Here is a 21,904-nt window from a genome sequence, read left to right on the forward strand (position 1 = left end):
TCTGTATAGTGAGTGTAATGTAAGTGCAACAGATAACCCCTTCCAGTCCTTTTTTCATGATTCTATAATCTCTATGTTTCTATTTAACATCTGTTACCATCTACTTTATATCATTGAATAAGGTGTAATATTCACATTCTAGCTTCTCTCTTCATTATTTTCTATTTGCAACAGAAACTCCCACACGAACACTCATATAATAATGCAATTGAAGGCTAGGAGTTACTACAAATATAGTTGTGTTGGGGACAAAAAAGTAAATGTAAGAAAAGTGCTTACAGGGCCACATCCATTCTTGCTTATTGTGTAGACTACTCCATTCTGAAATTAAAAACAGAAGTAAATTATTTCCATATAAAAAAAGGAGGGAGGGAGGGCAGGCAGAAAGAAAAAAGGCCCTGCTGTTCATGGCACGAAAAGCTGCGCAACTGATAATGTGTATGCGTAAGTTTGGGATAAGCAAGTACAGAGGCTACCAATTCACTGGCAACTGGCTGTAACAATTCTAATTTAGTATAAGACATTAATCATCATCTGGATTCCATATAACTTTTTCATTTGTCACGTAACCTTTCAAAACCCACAAGTTTTACTAAATGGTCTATGTTTTAGGAAAAAAAACCCCCAACAAAACCAACTTCAGGTAGTTACATGACAAGATGAGAAACTCAACTCTTAGAAAAGAGTATATATTATATAAAGAAAAGACAATGAAGAAAATCAGTATTTAGCATATACATCAAAATAATTCATATTTCTCAGACTCTGGTAATTCCACTTACAAGCAGTAAAGATTGAACAAATGGAATATTACCAGATAATTCACTAATAAATATAATCACTCGTAAGTAGTAAGAAATACATCCTTGAGAAGCTCAGTTCAAGAGACTGGACACATACCAGAAAGCATCTGACAGTTCAAGTGCAAATAGGCACAATACAGGTAGTGGAGATAATTAACTAAAACCCAATATTTCTGTAATTAAAGAAGTGACAGTGATCAGTGAGAATGCAGACATACATACCCCAGAGCTTTAAAAGGCTAACTAGACAGTGAAATCCCAAAATTTTCAACTGCAAATGTAATCCAGTGTTCAAAGTGATACAGATATTATACTGGAGCTTTAATATATGCATGAATATCTGGTGAAGTTTGGAGAAATTTTGCAAATTTTTGTGGAGAAGACAGCGAAACACAAGTCTAATTAGTTCTTTTATTTTGATTATTAAAAAATAAGAAAAATGTCTAACAAATCAATTAATAAGTGCAGTTTCATTTTCATTATGCCAGATGTATCTAAAACTGTAAAAAAAATGGTTTATGATTGTGTTTGCATGCACATGTGCACACACTGGTAGGAATCCTCTAGGAAGATGGATTTTTTTTTTTTTCCTTAAAAGGCTCAACTTAATGCTTGATAAAAATGCTTAATATGTGAAACGTGAGACAGTGAAGAACCTTGTAGGTAAGAATACTGACAGCAAGCTATTGAGTTCGACAGTGTAGGTAGTTGAACCTAGTCCAGGTACTGAACATACAGTTTACTGGATGAATAACCCTGGCATTCTGTGTTAACTAGCAGAGATGATATTTCCATACAGTATTAAATCACCTCAGTACTCTATAGTTACAGAATTTTAGTTGTTCATGGTTACTAAAGGAAAACATACAAATGCTGCAAGTTAGGCCTCTTACCTGACTGCCTGAATAGCTGTTCTGAGAGGAACTGGAAGGTTCAACCTGTAAAGAAACCAAAATCATAGAATCATAGCATCGTTTAGGTTGGAAAAGACCTTTAAGATTATCAAGTCCAACTGTTAACCTAGCACTGCCAAGTCCACCACTAAACCATGTCTCCAAGTGCCACATGTACATGTAACATGACGTCAACAAAACTTCTTGGGTAGCCACCTTGGAGGAGTCTGAGGAAGCTACCTGGGTCTTCAGATGTCTCCACATGAAGCCAAAAGACATCCAGAGATTCCCAAGAGGTGTACCAGGTACCTACTGGGCACAGACCTGCCTTCAGTATATGTCAAACTGCTTGGTTAGTTACCTTGGAGGAGTCAGGGGCTGCAACCCAGGATTTTTCCTCCCTCCGAAGGGGGCAAAAAGAAGTTGGGAGCTGCCTGGGAAGAGGAGTTACTGGGCATGGACCTGCCTCCTACATCAAATAGAATTCCTGGGTAGCTTCCCTGGAGGACTCTCTATTCATTATTTGCAGAAAATTGATTTTTATATAAATGATTTTCAGGAAAGAAAGATCTACTTGGTGGGAAAAAGAAGAACACACAAAGTAGTTTTCTGTGACTTCATTCCACCAACTGGTACTATTAAAATTATTTCAGAGATCTTTAAAACCAAATAAAACTATACCAAAAGAGCTGGTATAAAGTAACATAGTTCTGCTAGCACCCTTTTTTATCTAGCCTCATACATCATTGAGGAGGAGACCTACACTGTCAAGATCATTAAAAAGTACATAAAAACTTTTTACTGATATGACAATGTAATCACTAGACACTACAAAACATAGGGCAGATTTGCTGGTAGGAAGGAAAGAAGAAAAAGAATCTTCATTGAGCTGAAAGTGATAGTTTCGGAAGAAAACGGTCAAATAGTTAAATTTTATATCTAGACCATGATTTGCAAAAGGCAAGGTTTCAGAGCTGTTAAAATAAGTGATCTTGAAAAGCAAGCACTATGACTAAAAAGTGAAGGCAGAAAAAAGAAAACATCTATTAGAAAGTTACTCCAGATTAGCTAGAGAGAACCTGCAGGAGGAAATGGTAACAAGGCTGACAACTATTTAGAAAGTTTGGGATTTTAATCAACCACGGTAAATTGCCAAAAAGAAAATTAAATTGAGCAACAAGAGAGATAAAGATGTGACTAGAAGCAGCTTTTGACTAGGTCTTGAGATCTTGGGCAATTAGCAGTATGTCAGTGTCTTTCGAGAAAGAATATTTACCATGATACATCGGCCTTGTGTTGTGTAAGTCCCTCCACGCTGCAAGCAAGCACATGTTCCAGTTACTATTTATTGACTAGTGTATGAATACCAAATTATTTCAAACAGGAAATCAACTGAATTCACATTCATGGTCTGAGAGAAATCATCAAGTGTTTCATTGCTTACAATACCTTACACATTGTTAACAATCTGATCTGAGAACTGATATTAACGAATTAAAAAAAAAATACCTTCAAAACCGCATAGAAAAATGAAAGCATAAATGAGATATTGCTAGGAATGTAATTTGAACGGTACGATATAATCTTCACGATACAACCATGAAACAACTGGACCAGTAGGACAGGAATTCTAAAACTGAGGTAGCTGCAAATTGGGAAATTGAAGAAAAATGCTCTTACCTTGTTACATTCTACTTCTATCATAATCTGTGGAAAAAAACGAGAAACATTTACAAATTATTTACTGGGGAAAAAATAGCAGCTTATTATAGGGAACAGGAAATAAATTTGGTTAAGTGAGGGACAAAAGAGAGGTGCTCGCTCTTGGTTAGATCACAAGATGACATAAATCAGTACTGCTACAGTCAAGAACCAATACAGTAGATTTGAACACACTTTCTTTACTTTAGCTGCCTATTGTGCTTTTAAGATGTTTTGTATAAGCATAATTCTTGGCCAAAAAATAAACAAAGTAATTTCTAAGAATATGTTACACAGCTATAGTTCCCAGGGACCGGGCCAGCAGTTAAGAATAGCACAGTACACCAGAAGTACAGTAGAGTTCTCCGTATGACCAATTTTCTTTGTCTTTATGCTATGGATTGTTTTGATAACTAGATTATTAGTTTCTTTACTTCTGTGGGGGGAAAAATATTTATTTTTTTATTAATTTAGTAAGAGGATTAGGCAGTTAAATTTAAAGTGTTGAAAATACCTAATGATTTTGGCGATCTTATTTAATGAATACGTAACAACAAATATATGTCTTGTATAAGTCAAAGATATTTTAATTTACTGAATTAATTTCTAGTATGCAAATACACTCAAAACATACCTTCCTTTTACTTTTTCCTGTCCCGTTAACTGACTCAGAATGCATAGGTGTGAGAGTTTTGCTTTGAATTCCAACCCAAAATTTATCTAGATCTTGAATAACAGTTGCACTGGAAAGAAAACAGTAAATTTTTTTCTATCAAAATGCTTCAGTATAAAATACCAATACCCCCCTCCCCAAGAAAATCCACTCTATTTTGATTTTAAGGGTATACAGTACAAGTTTGAAAAAAAATCATAATTTTCCAGAACACTTTTTCAGTTATTGTATTATCATCCAACATCGTTTTGAAGATAAATAAAAAAGATGCTGAGAAGGAGCAGAAGAGGAGCGGACACTATTTGAAGAAGCACTGACTCCAGTGTGGAGTTTCAACTCAAATGTCCATAAAAATTGTCACACCTCTTTCCCACTCCAACAATCTATATTTACGATAGTGAACTGATTTTCATGGCATAAACAAGTGGAAGTGATCATTGTTTTAATTTTTGTTCTTTTGCCCTTTTTTGTATTCCTCAAGATTTAACGAAGCAAGGCCAAGATGCCCCTATCATAGATCTACACTTCAAACAATATCAAGCTATCAGATATTTAGATATTTTCCAATTACATCAAGCATAGATTTTCTTAGACCAGGTGATATCTCTATAAGCTTCACATCTGTAAGAAAAGTAGCATTAAATGTAGGATGAATTTGTGTTCTGCTTTCAGCAGTTAGTTCATGGGTCAAACTTGTTTTAAATTTATCTTACAAGCATTTACATCAAACTACTATTTTTCCACTGTTCAAAAGTAAAAAAAAGTTATAACTGAATAGAGTTTGAACTTCACTTGTTCAGGGAACTAGTTACTTTCATATTGTTGCTCTTGTAATTAAAGAGATCAAAGTGTAAAGACTGGTTACCCAAAGATCCATTAATAAAACTGTGCTTAATGGAATTATTTACATACATTAATATCTGTAGGACAGTGCTTACCTTTTATAATTATACCTTGAAATGGAAATCATATTATTTAATGGACACAGTGGAAAGTTATGACAAACTATGAAAACACTCGTGATTGTTGCAAGACAAGAACATCGGAAACAGCAACACAGATCCATCTCAAAATAATCCATAGAAATAAAATTTCAAGGAAAAAATATTTACATAAATTGAAGATCTCTAACATCACGTGGAGCGATCCATGTTGTTGTAATTTTCTGCTTCACATCTGAATTTGCATGACTTACTGCTGAATTCTGCAATTAAAAAGAAATACATATAATCATATAAGATGCAAAAGTGACTTTTACCTATATTATTAGGGGAACTGTCTCTACTACAACAGGTAACACCAATGTCCTCCTAAAAAGTGCCAGGTAGCTTCTATGTTAGATTCATATCATATACAGAAGATACATGTATTTCTTGAGAAAGTCTAAGTTTTTAAATTCTACTAATGAAATAACTTTGCCACATAAAAATTGGTCACTACTTCTATCAATTCTGATTAAAGTATTTAAAAGGAAACCAAGCTTCAGGAAGTACTGCAAAGACTGAACACATACCGTCATGTTATGACATTCCAAGCCTTTAGTATTTGGATCTGTAATTTTAAAAGTACCAACAGGAACATCTCCTTCTATTTCTCGAGCTTGTAGATTAAATCCTTTAAAACCAACATCTTTAAGTGCTTCTAGAGTCACTGTGAAAACAGACATGTTGAGAAATTCAAGTTTCACATAATTAAAACCTCTTAAATGTTTAACAACTAAGTTCCCTCACTCCAAAGCACAAGACTGCATGTACAGAAATCACTTAAAACCTTTCACAATTTTTAAAAATGTTGGGATTTATTACAGTTTTTATTAATTATCAAAAGAATGACAATAAAGGAAAAGGAAGAAATTTGGAGAGGCACTTCTGTGCAAAATAACATTAAATATATGATTTAATGACAATTTTAAAAGTAATTCTGCTCTACCAAATAACTACAACTTTCTTATTAACCTCATTTGCTCCCCATATATACTCAGAATATTGGCCAATGGCCTTGCTGACCAAAAGGTTATTTATTTTCTGTCTAATTAAGCCTACAAAGTCAAAATAACTATGGGGGAAAGAGAATTGCAATTCCTTACCTCTGTTTCAAAAGCAAAGATTAACTTTTGCCTAAGGCAGAATTGCAGAACCATTTTTTAAATGTGTTACAACTGGAAAAAGAGAAGCTAGACAGTTTTGCCTCTCATGTTCTATATTAAATATGAAAAATTAATAATTATGAACTACTTGATTTTACTCAAATTTTGTTACTGAAGGAGCTCAGAAAAATACGGAAGAGAGCAGTTTCACATTTTGTGTATATCCAAATTGAAATTAAGAGGCATAATCAAATTCCTTATGATCTATTGTAAACTTTCTCTGCTAATGCCATATTAGGCACTTTTACAAATAAAATCAGAATAATGGTTTATGTCCAAAGGTATGTGTAGTCATTAAAAATAAGGACAGATAAACTGGCAATGACACAGAAGTCAAGGCAATGATCAATCATACCTTGACAATTTTACATTTCCAAACACCTGCATAATTAGCCTTCCAATTTGTTGTCAACTTTCAGCCTTAATTCACTAATTATTCTCTTTTAGGAATGACATCCAACACTTGAATGCAGTGTTAAATCAAGCACGGTTGTGATTGTAAGAGTGTCGGCACATGGGATGCCACAGGCGAAACTGCAATTTACTCAATGGAAGTGCAACATAATGCAGCTCCCTGAGATCAGGCACTGGATGCTTACACTTTGAAGCAACAGAAATGTAGTGCTAAAGCAAGAAAAGTACAGTTAGAAACAAGAAAAAAGGGCGGTGAACCAAAGGCAAGGTTAGTGGCATCTGAGATTCAATATTTTTGTCATGGTAAATCCCATATAACCTCACAGAAAAGTCCTCATATACTTAAATCCATCCATCATTTTGCTGGCAATACTCTTTTAAAAGTAGCTATCAGTAAGCAAACAGCCCGGTCTTTCCAAGAATGGCAGCTATAATAGGATTCTAACATTTCTCCATTCTTCTGCCTACATATCACTCTCTGTGGAAGCACATCCATGCTACTAGGTTCAGGTAAAACAGAATGCCAGCTGGACAGTAGCTTAGTGACTAAAGTTCATTTGCAGCTACTGAGATACAATGACAGAAATGTGACAGGTTACAACTCACTTTCTAGCCATTTGCTAGAAGCAGCATTGAAGTGGAAAAGAAGCATTTGCAAGCCATTTTAAAGTGTGACAGCACAATGAGGTGGCACCATAGTGTGGAGAAACAAGGCTGTCCAAGAAACAAGGTATTCCATCCAGAGAGCAATTTGGGATTAAGATAAAAATGTGGTTTAACCCACAATAGCTCCACCTCTTGCAATTTGATAAAATCTGGGATGCAGCTCTTAGACGGGTAACTCAAAATGTCTCACTCTTGAGTTGTCTTATACTGCATCCTGAATTTTTATTTTCCTCTAAGATGACAGCATGTGAACATCTAATGAGTAGGATCCCTTTGTATTGCAGAGGCCTGATACAACAGCAAATACTCAAATACAAAGTTAAAGAGCAACAAATTATTAGCCCAGTTTGGCCAGCTGTCCCATTTAATTTTAATTTTGTCACAAAAATTATAGCAGGAAGATATATTTATTAGATAGGGAAAAGAAAAAGAGAGAATATATTTTCAGTCATACAAATATAAACATATATATATATATAAAAAAACATTTCCAAAAAAGATTAATATCTCAAGTATAGATGAATGAGATTGAAATTTAAAAATAAATTTAACTAGACAGAGGGAAATGGGGGAATTTTGGTGAAGACTAGTAATTCTGGGAGACACAAAGATTTTACGTCATTCAGATTATTTACCTTGAATTTCATTTCCTGGCTCAAAGTTATCAAAAGATACAGCAATAAGATATGGTGGTGCAGATGTCTGTGGTTCAGCTTCATAGTTTGGTAACAGAGAATCACAATCAATTGAGGTATTTTTCTGTGGAAAACCAAGGATTCTGGGCAAAAATATTCCACAGAACAAAAACACAAAGCAGGAGTGTCTCTTCATCTGTGGAACAAAAAGACAATATAGTTTATAGTAACTTATTTTTAGTAGTTGCCACGTTTGACAAATATCTGCTTTTTTCCAGTGTAGGAAACAGAACAAGCCTAGAAAGCTGCGCTTTCATTGCATTAACATATTTTGAGGAAAATAAATTAAAATACCTATGTACTCTGGCAGAACAGTGCAATAAATGACACAAATATTTCCATTTAAAAATATTGAATTATTAATGGAAGTCTAAATTCTCAGATTATGTGAAAGCAATCCATTAACAGCCATGTCTGCTGCATTATGGCTTTGGAGTAGAAAAGGCTTTAAATAAACTTCCTTGGTTTTGAGCCAGCAGATTTAGCTTAGCCCCTTCATTATTCAAGGACTAAGGCACAATCCTTGGTCTCTCAAAGTGCTTTTTGTAGGTATAACGATGACTAGCATATTCTCTTTTGACTTCTTGGCTACTCCCACTTCCAAGAGACAGCCAAGAAATCTGTTATTAAATGCCCTGAAGAACTCTTAGAACTTCTGCAAAATATTTGTTAAGTACTTCAGGAAACAAAAGACTTCACAAAGTCCTTTGGAACTTCTAAATAATTTAAAAATACCAAATTGTTAGTGCATGCTTCCTATGGGTTAAGAATAACTTATACCCAGTACAAAAATAACTAAGAGGCAGGACAGAAGTCCAGTCTTCAAGGATTGTCAGTGGAAAGAAAATATATTTTCTTTATAATTCACTTGTAGTACTGATACTGATATTAAACTGTTTCCAAGAAAGAAAGGAAACACTTCCCAGCAGTACTCTCAGGTGTTTAATACTAGATTTTATGGTTCGCATTCAAAGTTCAACCATGGCACCACATAATTTGTAAGGCCATTATATCTTATGAGTATCTCACTCTTCCAGTTACAAAAATGCTGATACAACTGTTAAATCACAAGTATTTAATAACGCTATTTTTCATGCCTATCTGCTACAAGATTGCCTTGTGTAATACAATAGGCTGTAATAGAAAGAATGGAGATATTTACTTGAGATTTTTTAAGTAATTTCAAACACAACGTAAGAGGTATGTTCAATGTGTATCATCTACCTGTGTATCTTAATTTGTGCACAAATGCATAAGACCATTCGAGTTGGTATGTGCTAATGAAATAAGTAACAGAAGCATCTAGAAGTGGGGGGGGGGGGGGGAGGGGGGGATAAGAACACAATTCAAAACACCCATGCATTTAACTCTGAACTTAACTTCTTAAAAAGCCACTGAGTCAACAGATAATAAAATAGGTGACTGAAGTGTTGAAAGATTTCCTATAGGAAGATTATCAAGGTTTGCATGGTGTCACAACAAGTGCAGCAATCGGGAAAGCTATATATGCAAGTTATCATGTCTTCAAAGCAGATGAAGACTATCCCTCCCAAAACTCTCATGAAAATGTCGCTTAAGTAGGATCCTGGTAAGCATTATGTTTTGGTATCAGTACACTGGGTGCGGTTATCCAATCTCTCATGATGATTTTGACATGGCCCACCTCTAATTAAATTTTAAATACAGCATGTAGGTGCTATTATATTAACAGATGTGGTAAACAGTGATTTAATATGAACCAGTCTATGTGTTGTTGAAATCTTTGTGTGACTCACGGAGACATGGAAAAAAAATAAATCTGTTTCTAATTAGATGTTCTATTTCACAGCACAGAGTCCTTAGCACTAGTTCAGCTAGGACTGGAAAATTGTATGGAGCTGCATTCTGCCATGACAGAAAACCAGTCTGAAATCTTCTTTCCTCTTTTCTGGCTAGAAGAGAGCCAGAAACACAAGCACAACAAGTTGAAACATGGCTGAGATGCCTTCTCTTTGCATCAGCTCTCTGATGTAACAGTTCAAGAGCTATCCTAAGAGTCTGATCATGTCAGCCTTTGGAACTAGGTTTTAGATGTGGAAGAGACAGATACTAGCATCTTAGAAAATTTGAAGTTCAGACGACACAGAAACAGAAAATAATTTCCATAGAACCCGAGTTCCAATATATAGTTAAGGTAATCATGTTATCTTGCATCACAAATTTACCTTTTCTCCATGAAAAATGCAAAGAAACTAAAACTAAATATTTATAAAACAGAAGCATAGGGAATTCTGGCAAATAAATATTATTTGCAAGCTTATAATTGGATATAATTTGAAAAACTAACTGTATCCTTATCTGAGGAAAAAAATCAAATTATGATTGTATCACAGATACAATTCCTTCTTTCTGTAACTCTATATGGCCCTCATCTTTGCAGTACCTGAGCTGCTACCTTAAGAATCCTCTTCCACATTTAGTCTAATACGACTTCAGGCCAGCAATTAAATCCCTGGTGCTAGTTAGTTAGCTACTGCATTCAAAGTCTACTGGACTTGGGAAAAGACACTTAGGCGGTTTGCTTCTTCAGAGCCTTGGGCAAACTTCTGAATAGAGACAAAAGTTGGTTTAAAAGCCTTTAAACATAGAGCATTTAATTAATATGATAAATACTTCTCCATAATTTGAAAAACACAGTCCTGGCAAGTCCATCCTGCCAACAGTTTAAGACTCAGTCCTGTTTACACCTTTCTAACCCCAGTCTTTATATTTTTCTCCTTTCTTTTCTCCTCCTAAACACTCTTGATGAGCCACAGACCTACTTTTTAGCCTTTGAGAATAAATAACACAAGTTAGCGTGCACCCTGTCCACCACATCCCCAACAACACACCTTATCGACTGAGTGCTGATATGTGGGCATCCTCCGGTCCCTCTATGGTCAGTGTGGAAGAGCTGCAGCTGGGCAACACAGGTGCCCCAGCAAGATGAGAGAGAGGAGGCGTAAGGCTTGGCCAATCCGCAGTGAGGTGGGGAGCCAGCGTGGCCAATCAGGGCCAACTGTGCTTCTGCAGTAGCAATTAGGACACCGCAGGTGGGACTCTCCTGCCCAGATGGGGCGATGACAACACACACTCCTCACACAGGTGAATCATGCCCCCTCTGACCTTTAACTAGGCATCTGGGATAGGTAAGGCTTCTGAAGGTTGATAGCCTAAACTAGTATGTTGACTAAAATCCACAGAATTATGCTATACAACAGACTTACTAATCTTTCATGAGCAGTTCTGGTAAAATATTCTACACTAGTCTGTTTAATTTGACCTCAGAGTATTCTGCTGCTAATTTCTCACGTTTTTACTCCTTTCTTAGAATTGAAAAAGACATGGAAAATTCCAATCATTGTAATACTGCCAAGCATTTTCTCAGAGCAAAGAGTCAATGAGGCTGTTTTATCTCATACAACTTGTGGGAAGGATCTGAAGTTATTGCATCTGACCTGCAATAAGAACTAAACTTTTGTTTTTCTCTTCAGGAGCATTTTCACAAGGTCTTTGCTGAAGATTGGGAGAAATCGAAAAGCTGGATGACAAAAGTAAGAGAGAAGAGAAAAGAGAGAAGAGTATATTTTCAGTTAGAAGTGATCTACAATCATCTATCTAGTCCAACTGCCTGACCACTTCAGGGCTGACCAAAGGTTAAAGCATGTTATTAAGGGCATTGTCCAAATGTGTCTCAGACACCGACAGGCTTGGGCATCGACCACCTCTCTGGGAAGCCTGTTCCAATGTTTGACCACCCTCTTGGTAAAGAAATGCTTCCTAATGTCCAGTCTGAACCTCCCCATGCACAGCTTTGAGCCATTCCCATGTGTCCTATCACTGGATCCCAGGGAGAAGAGATCAGCATCTCCGTCTCCACTTCCCCCTCTCAGGAAGCTGCAGAGAACAATGAGGTTGCCCCTCAGTCTCCTTTTCTCCAAACTAGACAAGCCCAGAGACCTCAGCTGCTCCTCACAGGACATGCCTTCCAGGCCTTTCATCAGCTTCGTTGCCCTCCCACAGTCAAGGTCCTTAACAATATGATAGACATTTCTATTTAACCAGGGAATGCCAGGAAATCCATGAACCAAAGACTGCTCACAAGAAACCTCTTCAACTTCTTGATGTTTGTGCATTTAAAGTGTACTTAAAATTCAAAATGCTGATAGCATTTTAAGAACATTATCTATTTTTAAGATTTAACATATTTAAGTAACTGTATACTCTTTCAGTTAATTACCTTTAATGAGTAGCATTTTATTTACATTATTCCATTATGAAAGACATTACTTCCTATCTGCTACTATCCATTGGGGAAGAGATCATAATCTTTCTTCTCTCACTGTACCACCAAACTTACCGTTGTTACCAATGTTATAAATAGTAATGAAAATGCACACTACACACCACAAATGCAATAGCATAATGGCAATGCTGTCAAATAAATGACACAGTAAAGGAATGTCAACTGATTGCACTAGAAACACATAAACAAAGAGATGAGATCTTACAAATGCATATATGCAAGACCTCCTTCAGTACCAGCTGAAGATAATGAGAAGTAACCAGAGGGATCAGAACTATTACTCCAGGCTACTCTGAGCAGCAATGAGTACTCCATGAATATTTGGTTTGACAGGCAGATATATAAATGTCAGGCAATGACTTGCTGTAATCTCGGTAATATTATGGTTATAAAGAGCATAGATAAGACATGCAATATGCTTATGTTGGCTGTAATACTAATAAAATACTATATTGAATAAGCTGGTAAAGACACCATTAGTTTACAATGTGAGAGTTGTAAACCTGCTGTCCCAGCTCTTACACAACATATTGCTTGTGGTTTATTTCAAAGGAGCATTATTTCCACTGAATCAAAAATAGGACACTGAATCAGTATTAATTTACCTGCACTCCAGAATTGCAAGTTAAAAAAAAAAAAAAGTCTTTTTCAGGTCTGCACACTTGAAAGGACAATTTTGAGATCATAAATCAAATACCAACTGAACTAGTGGTGAATTCCTGACTGGTGAAACCATGATTACAAAGTTTCTTATATACTGAAACTACTGTGCAAGTATAAATCAACCCTACACTGTACGCACATGGACTTCCCTTGTGCTTGGAATACCTTCAATGCATACTCCTGTGGGAAACTTAGCTGCCTTTTTTTTTTTTTTAATCTCTGATTGTATGGTAGCCCATATAGTGTTAGCTGGTCTTTCTTTAAAATAACCGCATTAGACTTGTGCCACCGAGGATGAGTCAATTCATTTTAGGGACAAGCCAGGGAAAACAGGAGAGAGGCCAGAGTCCAGAACACTGAAAGGAAGGGGATCCCTCCTGGGCAGTGGGTGAAAATTTTAAAGGGTACATGGTGGACAAAGGGGAAGCCAGCTACTCACCTAAACAAAAGAGTGTCTTCTTGAATAAAGGACTGCAAACTCTGGCAGAGTTTTCTAGAAATATTCTGTTTCTACTAATAGCTGTTTAAACCAAATCAGACCAAGCAGCCTGTTGCCTTTTTCCTCGCTGACATTAGGGCTTCCAACTGCCTTCATGACCCTCAACAGCCCTCAGCTTGCTCTCTGCAACTTCTAGGCCAAATATTATTTTTGATCTGGTAACTCACATTGCAACTGGAAATGCTAGAAAGCATAACAAAGCTTCAGCTAATGTCAGCATATATGCATAAATAACAAGGTAAAAGATGTGAGGGTTATTTTTGTCAGGTATCACTGTATCCTTATCAAACTGCTTTGATGTTTCCAGTATGCAGTATTGATATACCACGGAGTCCTGGACTTTGCAGAGAACTGACAAACTCTTTGCTTAGATACCTCAGGTGTGCTGGGAGACAAAGAATGATAAAACAGTAACCACTCTAAAATTATTTCAGAGAAAATGTGCATAAGAAGTGGTCTTACAGATATGAAGAGGTGAGATTACAACCATACACATCTTTTGCTGACTACTCCAAACTGACTCTATGAAACAAGGAAAGTGAGTGGGAGAGAAAGAAACTTCATTTCTTCCAAACACTATTTTCCATAATTCTGACAAAGAAAACAATTATTACTTGCCTCCTCTTAAGTGCCAGCTGCCTTCCCAAGCTCTCCCAGTCCTTTTCTTTGTTTCCTCCTTGCTCAAAGAGGGAAGTCCAAGAAAAATTCCTATAAATGTTAAAAATAAATTTGCTCTCCTGACACCTCCTTTAACAATCACAATAAATTTTTGTAATATCCTACATTTCATCTCCAAATGAAAGTGGTTTGCTCAGCGTGCAGTATTAGTGCTATCAAGAGGGTGTTATCATTGCTGCAATCCTTCAGCATACTTTCTATAACTTGAAAGAACTGAACTGAAGTTATTTTGAAACACATTCTAGTCTAAATTTGGTGGTGAGGATTCTTAATAGGCTATATGAATTGTATCATAATGATTATATGAAGAGATATATTTATTTACTATTCCTTCAAAAACAGTATTTCTTCTGCCTTATATGAGTGTGTCAATATTTATATGCTCTTTCCAAGGCCTTTAAGTATTGCCACATTTTCTATTTATAAGGGAACATTATACTTCCTATGTTCAATAATTATATTCCCTTCTTAAAAATGAACCAACATATAATACAGTAGAATTGCTTACTGTTCAAAATAGGTCTAGCTATAACTAAGTGCAGTGTTGGTCTTCAGAAAAAGAATATTACATTAAAATACTACATCACAAGAGTCAACTAAAATTTACATACTGTATTTTGCAGTCTTAGGGAAATATGTTAAACGTACTCTCGATAAATGTGCAACTATCTGATAATTCAGCAAACCAGTAATTTATATATTTTTCTAGGAAAAAGAGAAGATATTAAAATTATCGTCTCTTGCATATTAAAAATTTTCAGCTCCTTGTTGTCTTTAATTTCTTGTCTTTGCTCATGTTAGGGCTTTTCTTGTCTGATTTAAACCCTGCCAACATTAGTGTAAGTCTGGTACTCTATAAATAACAATAATGGCCCACACCCTGAAAGTATTAGTTAGATTGTCACAGGGAGCCTTACATGAGAATTAGTGAGCAAAAAAAAGAAAAGGTTTGACTTGACTACAAAAGAGTAGAAATGGAGTGATCAGATGGATTACTTCTACTGAACTTTTTTTGCCACAGCAGAGATGAGGGCGAAAAAGACTGTGCATACCTTATTGATGCCACACACTTACGTGCTGCTTGGGAGAAACACCTGACATGAACAGCACATACAACAGCAATGACATAGGAGCATTGTGTCATCTTATCTGGTGCATTGTGCAAGCTAACAAATAGTACTGTCCCTATGTGCTTTTAAGGTGAGTGCTCGGGTGTGGCTGCAAACATATGCAATACTTCATATAAGCCACAGTCACTACCATTTGTTAGTGATTTACCAGACTTTATATTCAGATTTAAGTAAATGTAAACATCTGTTCATGGAATGGAAGACATTATAGATTAGGGATCCCACTACTGAGATACACAGTCCAAAAGAATACCGGAGCTTTAATATTAACAATCAAAATTCATTGTTTTTACAGTCACAGAGAAACTAAATGGTCTCTCTTACACATATCACCTACTGGTATTACTGAAAAATTCTCTTTGTATGTAATTTGTATCTGAGGATCCAGAACACTTCAAGCACAGTTGAAATATGTTTACAGGCTATTTATAAGTCCCTGTGGCCTAGAAGATTCACTTGTATAGTGCAGTTAATGCAATGCATATATATGTGTGTGTGTTCCACTCATGAGGATCACTAGGGTTCAGTAATGTAAGTGTAGCTTTAGAGCTTCTACCAATCTAACAGTACTGGGCCAAAAATACTATAGCTACATGATACAAAACACTGACTGGTATAAACTCACTTTGCTCATGCACTCTCATTCATTCAAAAATTTTGACTGCTTGGGCTAATTGAGTTTTGGCTAATTTGAGAGAAATGTTGTTGCATGTCCATAACTGATACCTATGAAATCTGCACTACAATGTGATCACACAATGTGTAGATCTGGTATTAATAAGCATAGAGCTGCAGCTTATGAGAGTTTCTTTCAAACTCCTAGGCCAAGAGAGAGATGCTTACACTAGTGGACATTCCTTTGGACTTCAAAATCAACTTAAACACCTGGGATCCACTTCTTTGAAACTGTAGCTAAAGGAAGTTTATTACTTATCTTTATGTCAATCTATACAGGATGTTTCTAGGTAAAGGAATGTTATTGTAGCTTTGGGGGAGTCTCACGTTCATCATTTATAGAAGCCAAAAAACAGCCATCATAGAAAGAGACATACTTTTTTGATAGGCAGAGAGGTTGTCTAATCTTGCCTAACACCACGTGCACAACTACTTGAAAACAAGAGCATAAAGGAAGCAGAGGAAAGAGGGAAGGTATGATGGACTCATGTGTTTTCTGATACTATCTGATTCCCAGCAATAGCCAGTTAACAATATATTTTCCAGAACATGATCAACAAGGTATTTGATATTGTGCAGGTTTCCAGCAATATATAATAACGCTTCCACTGCAACTTTTCTATTTGTCTCTGAACACACCTTGCAAAGAGTAATGAAGTAATCCCCGTGGCTCCTTGTGAGGCAGGGAAGTATTATTATTTATACCTAATTCTGCAGATGAGGAAACCAAGTCACAGAGGGATTAAGTGACTCGGCCAAGGTCATATAGAAAGTCTGCTGCCACTCATGGTATGTGTCAGTCCTTGTCAGCACTCAGTGACACTCCCTGAAAAGTTCACTCAACCCCTTTCTCTGCGTAGGCCAGCATCCTTAAGATTTCATAAGTATCATCTTCCACCCTAACCTTGACTGAAAGAAGGAACTTCATCAGTCCAGGTCAGAGTCAGGCTGAGCATGATCCCCAGTTAATGGCTTTCCTGCTGTTTCATTTAGGACTCCTGATTATCTCCAGTATTCTACTTTATTTTCACCTCTACCAAGAATTCCTCCTAATGGACTCCTCTAATTTAAAACTATGTAGCTAAGCAGAATAATATTGCACAAATAGACCATATAATAAATACATGCAGTTATTATTTTCAAAGATAAATACGTATTTCTCTCAGAACACATATAGGACACAAACCTCCCAATTTTTACTTCTGCACCTAAAAACTCCCACTTTCCTTCTTTACACAATATAAATCAGCTCAAATTTTCATACAATTCATGTCATACTATCTGTGTATATATACACACATATAGAAAAATCACAAATAGCGTAATACCTCTTGTATAGACACTGTTACATTAGAGATGGAAATCTCTAACCCTTATAGTAAAAAATAACAAGAATAATCTTAAAAAAAATTAAAACCCACATGCTAAAATATTTCACTTTTACAGTAACTTTCCAACCAAAATCTCTGGTGTATTTTTATGTGTAAGCATTTATGTGATGCATTTCACATATTATTTCATTGTGTGTTTGTGTATCAGAATAGGTAGTGTTCTTAGTTTGGGTGATGAAAAACTTAAGTGCATATCATGTCCTTTTGTCTTGCTGGTAAAGCAGAAACCTGAGCTTTGTCTTAGATCTTCAGTTGCCCAAACTTTGTCTTAAGAAATTTGTCCATATCTTCCTCACTTTAATTTTTCTATTCCTGAATTTGAACAAACACCCTGAATCTCTCATTTCAAAGCTCTACTTTGTGCACATAACAATGGAATTTATTTTTTTTTTTACTGTTTAATAGTTTGTTAAATTATACACTTTGAAATTTCAAAAGACCCCGATAGCACAAATATATTTTGTAATTTAATTTACTTTTAACTTCCATTATGTTAATTTGCATTTCATATGTATCTTAGGAAGCCATCTTTCCACTGAATGACAGTCTTTTTGTAAGATCAACATGGCAGACAATAAACAGAGCAAGCAACTCTGTGAAGTAAAAAAATAGTCAATGTGAATTTGGCGAGATTGCGGTTAACCCATAAGGAGAAGTTAACTGTGTTGGACAGGGAAAGAGAAACACATTATTTTTTTATCTGCGTTAAACTGTAAATTGAAAAACTGGACATAGCCCATGAATCAGCAATTACATATGGGCCTCTTCATACACAGCAAAGGAATTAATATAGATACATATATGGGCCACAGAAATTATCCGTGCCTTTTACACACACTGGGAAAGAGAAAACACCACCATCATCCCCTGTGACCCGTATAGTGAACACTGCATTTTGCTCAGTTTAAACAGAAATGCTGAGATTCAGCCACAGCCAAAGCAAGAAGCCCAAGAATGAATTAGTAGGTTCAGGACTCAAGACCCGATTAACAGCTGTTTCTTCTATGCTGGTCATACTAGACTTCAGGTGCTGCATCAAACTCCCAAAATCCCCCTTCCACTCCCTCACCTTCTTCAAATTCAGGTCTAGGATTCTTGCATTCTTTATTAGCTGTCTCTACTTAAAAGCAATGCTATACCAATAATAGCTCAGTTCTTCCATTATATTATTAGAAAAGAAGCGGAGCTGCTCTTGGTTTTTTCTATTACCGATTCAGTAATCCGCTTTTTCAGTTCAAGCATTAGTAGTGCTGCTCCAAAACCAGGAGTGCCTTTTCTTTGGGGACAGAAAGAGTCATTTTGTAAACAAAAGGATAGGCATGAGAGCTGGGGGAGCTGCCATCTATTCCTTGCCCTGTCACAAATTTCCTGTGTGACTCTAGCAAACCATTAATCTCTATATGCCTCATCTAGAAAATGGGATAATGATATTTAACTATTTCATTGGGAGGCTTAATGGTTGTGAAATGTGCTGAGCTCCTTGGATGGAAGGAAGCTGCTGTCGGAGTAAACAGTAATAGCATGATTACGTTTGGTGGGAAGGTTTTAGCAGAGTCACTTTGTAACGTCAATATCACAATTCTGCGTTACACAGACAAGCCTGGCTAATCAAGTGAGTCATAGTGAGAAATTTGTGTTTTACTTCACTTGTGGTATCTATACATACTGTCTGGACCTCAAAGTCAAGACGAATTGTTAACACCCTGTAGAGCCTGTGGGAAGACATACCTTCTTCAGAGAATGACGCATCCTTTCTCAAGTCTTAGAATCTAACTGCGAGCATCAGTCTACAAAAAGTTTAGGAACATGCCTACAGGCTTTGGAATCTGCTACAGACTAGTACATCCCACCATGTGACAGATCAGAGTCATAGACAGTAGCACAGGTATTAGTTCCTTGTTGATTTTTCCTCTGATATTCTCGAAAACAATGGGTCTTGAACTAATGTATCTGGCCTTCACATACTCTTAGCTAGGAACGCAGCTACAGATTCTGAACACATTTGTGACAAAATATCTAATTCATTCCGTCAGTGGGAATCACAGATACTTTGAATCTCTAAAAAACCCACATAATCTTTTTTAGAACTTCTCTATGAATATAGGTACTTAATGTTAGACACACATACTTGGCAGTTCTAACTTCCAATGCCTCACTTCTCTCCAGTGTCCCATCCTCTCCCTCCTTCTCATCAATATTTCCTGGTTTTGGTTGTGGTTTGGTGGGTTTTTTTAGGTTTATATTCCTTTACTTGAGAAGAGGGCATGACTTTTAATCCTCTTCTATGCTGCCTTTGGCCAGCATAACATGAAAAATGTGACTATCTCCTATAGCCTCAAAAACTCATGCTGACAAAATGACTGGTAACTTATTTTTGGACAACTTGAAACTGATGCTTCTGCTTTCACCGTAGCAATCCTCATTTCATTTGTGGTAAGGGATTAATACTGGTCACCTAAATCCTCTGTGATGTTGTAATGTTAGTAAAATGTCAATGAATGTGTGTTGCTTTCCTCTTCAAATTAAAAGGTCAGCTTAAGTAAATATATCTGTTTATGTACACTGGTTGTAAGTACCTAATACCCCACTGCTGATACCTTAAAAAATTATTGATATCCATAGCCAGTACCTTGACTACGTGAAATAACAAGCCACCTTTTTACTTGAAAAAGGAACTTAATCAAGCATTCACTTTGACCAAATGCATGTTACTAAATAACAAGGAATTAGAACAGTGTTATGTAATAGAGAAAACAGTATATAAGACACAGAGAAAGCTATTCTTGTATCACTGTCTACAGAACACATTCTCAAAGGTAAGGCATGGCTTTCATGAGATTACTAGGAATATTACTACAATCATAGCAGAAATAAAGTATTCTAATGGTAGCTGCACTAGAAACTGTAGCATTCATTAAATGTCCTATCTAATCCATTCAATTCACAATGCTTTAGAAATTTAACTGGATTTTCTCTAGGAAACATTATCTGTCCACAGGAGATCCATATTTCAGAAAAAACATGACATCTTGGGATAAACATGAAGTTCACATATTGTTCTGTCAAACACAGGGCAACTTGCTAATCAATTTTTAAGATTTCATTACACCATTTTGCAACCTTTCTACAGCAATACAATTGAATAAGGATCCTCTCACACCTAAGTCACATTTCATGGTTTCATACCTCAAAGATCCGGTGATTCCACAACATCACACTAGTGCCTATGGAACTGCTGTATCATTGGAAAGTGAGCAATTCTGAGTGGAGCCAAAAGGCATCATTTACATAGATTTGTAGGTAGCTGCACTTTTGAGTTCCACCACCAAATGACTTGACTCACATCAACTCAAGTAAAACAAAAGACCAGTTATGATATGTAAATGGCCAGAACTCATATAGTGGGTCAACAGGTTAAAATATTAATTCTAGAAACAGCACCTTGGGAAACACACATGACATAATTAGTTGAAGTCCTGAAAAGAAGAAAAATTTACCATTTACTACAGCAATTTTCAAAAACTCAATCACAAATGACTGTTGAAATAGGAATTTGTAACACAGGATCACTGTGGTTGTTCTTGCTTGGCAGTATCTGAATAATGCAAATTTTGTTAGCAACAGTACACAGTAGATGACAAATTATGAGCTATTATGTTAAGGTTACAAATTAGGTGCAGGAGTACCTGAATGAACTGCTCCTGTTCTCCTACTGTTTTCTGCCTGTTTCTGTGCTCTCATGACAAGAATAATTTTAATATATGTCTTTTAAAGTGCCTGATACATGCTCTTGCAAGTCAAACCATAACAGATATACTACAGGAGACAGCATTAAACCTCTGAAAACTCTTGGATTAACTTTACTCCAAATTTTAAAACAAGAAGGATTCACCTCTTTCAGAGATTGCTGAAGAATACATGTACTGTGACAAGGCCTACTCAACACCTAAAACTGATCATCCACTAAAGCTGAGGCTTTTCTAGTATGTGTTTATGCTCCAGAATCCATGGTTTTAAAATTGAATCAGGGCACGTAAGTTCCAAATATTTGCTTTCAGCAAAAGGAATTCAGTAACTACACTGTATAAGCTGACATCACTGACAGGTCTGTACAAATCTACACTTGCTTATAACAACACAGAGATTTATGACTGAGAATGAGCCCTACTTTTAACTCAGGAGGTAGCATCTGCCAGCAGGACCTAATACTCAATGGAGAAAAATGTGAGCTTGGCATGACTAAGGTAGGCATTAGAAGATGCACAGCTGGGAGTGGATAAACTGGAATGGGCAAGGTCAAGAGTATTAAAATTTGGCCTATTTCTTCTACTGAAATGCTCACTGAAGGACTGTACAGGGACAAGGGACCATACAGTTGGTATGCAAAAAAATAGTAAAAAACCCCGAATCTTCAAAAAAATGTTAGGAAGAATGTGTATGACAAGTTCATGCAAATTAGGAATTAAGAAAATTTAGGAAAATGTGAAGAGGCATTTAAAACACTAAAGGAAGAAGTTACAGATTACTTATTTTCCCCTGAGTCTTGCTCTTGA

The 21,904-nt window shown here is 36.2% G+C and overlaps 1 long non-coding RNA gene across 1 annotated transcript; it reads right to left on the minus strand.

Moving 5' to 3' along the window:
* Positions 1 to 282: 282 nt before the first annotated feature.
* Positions 283 to 3,405, minus strand: LOC129209711 (uncharacterized). The gene is made up of 4 exons (XR_008578167.1): positions 3,377 to 3,405; positions 2,973 to 3,011; positions 1,697 to 1,741; positions 283 to 321 (listed from the first exon to the last, which is right to left on the minus strand). It is a non-coding gene; the product is annotated as an uncharacterized LOC129209711 (long non-coding RNA).
* Between the last annotated feature and the right edge of the window lie 18,499 nt (positions 3,406 to 21,904).

Source organism: Grus americana, chromosome 8 (assembly GCF_028858705.1).
Source record: "Grus americana isolate bGruAme1 chromosome 8, bGruAme1.mat, whole genome shotgun sequence".
Taxonomy (NCBI): Eukaryota; Metazoa; Chordata; class Aves; order Gruiformes; family Gruidae; genus Grus; species Grus americana.